This window comes from Myotis brandtii, unplaced genomic scaffold (assembly GCF_000412655.1).
Source record: "Myotis brandtii unplaced genomic scaffold, ASM41265v1 scaffold384, whole genome shotgun sequence".
Classification (NCBI taxonomy): Eukaryota; Metazoa; Chordata; class Mammalia; order Chiroptera; family Vespertilionidae; genus Myotis; species Myotis brandtii.
Window position 1 is genome coordinate 355754 of NW_005364745.1, and position 2146 is coordinate 357899.

The 2146-nt window shown below is 48.6% G+C and overlaps 1 protein-coding gene across 1 annotated transcript in view; it reads left to right on the top strand.

The window, feature by feature from the left end:
* The window catches only part of DAB2 (Dab, mitogen-responsive phosphoprotein, homolog 2 (Drosophila)), a 159421-nt gene that overhangs the window by 107875 nt on the left and 49400 nt on the right, over positions 1 to 2146 (top strand). The gene's annotated exons all lie outside the window — the stretch shown is intronic.

Consider the following 2146-nt stretch of genomic DNA (forward strand, 5'->3'; position numbering starts at 1 on the left):
GCAGGACACTAGTACTGCCAGAAGCAATATCAGCGCCTTAGAGAATAAAAATACACTTCACATAGAGCTCTCCACTGTCAACTCTTCAGGTTTCTGCGTGAAATGACAGAGCTGTCCATTTGGAAGCTGTATGTGTGAGCCCGCTGCTCAAAAAATGAGCTGTTGCCATCCAAGTCTTTCCTTCAAACTACAGCTCCTTGCAGATGAAATCATTTTCTGCCGCTGGCTTCTCAGACAAATCCTTTCCACTCGGTGGGGTAGAGCAAACATAAGTTAACATTTCTCCGTAAGAGTTTTATGATTCAAAAAAAATAGGTTGGGGTGGTCACTTCAGAGCTGAGAAAGCAGGACAGATTGAGGGTTCAGAGAGACCTGGCTTTGTTTTTTGTTTTGAATGGTCAAAGCCTTGATTTGCCTGAAATCGGCTTTCATTTCTTCAGCTCCTCAGCCTAAGAAGTGAAGGCATCCCTCTGGAAACTGAAGTGCTATGTCCTAGGACAGCGGTTCTCAACCTGCGGGTCGCGACCCCTTTGGGGGGTCGAACGACCCTTTCACAGGGGTCGCCTAAGACCATCGGAAAACACATATATAATTACATATTGTTTTGTGATTAATCACTATGCTTTAATTATGTTCAATTTGTAACAATGAAAATACATCCTGCATATCAGATATTTACATGACGATTCATAACAGTAGCAAAATTACAGTTATGAAGTAGCAACGAAAATAATTTTATGGTTGGGTCACAACATGAGGAACTGTATTAAAGGTTCGTGGCATTAGGAAGGTTGAGAACCACTGTCCTAGGATGTCCTAGGATCGAAGTTCTCTGCATCCATGTTACAAATACCAGCCCAAGACTAAAGTGTGTATACTCTTGCCATTCACACAGACTGGTTTTTTGTTGTTGTTTTTTGGTTGTTTTTTGGGGGGAGGGGGGTTTTTAATAATAGCAAATTACCTCAGAGGAATGTTGGGAACTGTCAGTGAAAGCCTCCTAGGCCCAGCGCCCTAGGTGTGAGGGGGCCAGACAGGTGGCAGACATAGCAGAATCCAGGAGGGGCACTATTCTCCTGTCACCGGGCTGGGCTGCTCTATGCCCCGGGAAACCCTGGCTGTTCCGAGTCTGACCTACTTGAGCGCAGGGGCTGCCACTCACAGTGCACTGCCCCCAAATTACACAGCGGCTTCGCAGCCCGGGCCAGGCTTGGACCACAAAATACATCCTTGGTGTCCCAGGAGCCCGATTTGAACCCCCAGTTTCCAGAGGCAAAATGCAAATGCACTGGTCCTTGCTTACTCCATCAAATCAATAACCCCTTCCCATCCAGCTCACAGTGTGGCCTCTGCACATTACTTAGTGCACACTCTCTCCGGCCTTAAAAGTGGGGGGAGGGACAGAGACCCGGTTTTCACGAGGATAATTTCACAATTCTGAAAAAGCACCAGAGCTTCCGGGGGAGGTTTTGCAAGTGTCATGATTTTCACGGTGGGGAAGTGAATTCCCAGCTGGCCCAGGCTCACCGAGATGAGCCGTGAGTACCTTCTCCTGCTCGGCACCTCAATAGTTTCTAAGGTTTTATTTCTCCTGGCTCCCATTTTTCATAGAGGTGTGGGAAACGTTATGGAAATTAGTACAGATAAAGGCGTGTTATACGTCCAGCCATGGATGTGCACGCATATAATCAGTTTATATCAGATATATAGCTTGTTTAGACAGGCTATATAGACAGGAACACTTCTGTTTATATCGATCTCATCAAGGAGGGCTGTTTTTATATCTGTGTATACAGGGTTCTATTCCATGCACAAATGCAGTGTGGGTTTACATATACACACACGCGTTTCGCACCATGTCAGCGCACCCCCATCTGCCCTGGCAAAGACCCCGATTCCCTTAAAGGAGGCAAGTGCACGCCCAGCCAGAGAAGCCGCAGGTCTGAGCGGGGAACTGCCTCTGGCCAGGGCAGTCAGGCGTCAAGGCAGCCTTTTGTCCACAGAGACCCGACGGGTTCCAGGACTCCGGGTGCCACATCACTCCCAGCTCCCAGCCGCGATCCAGGGAGGAATCGGTGGGATGGAGGTCGGGTCCCACCCCTTCCCTGCGGACTTGCCCTTCACTGTCCTCAGTTGCACCCTCCCG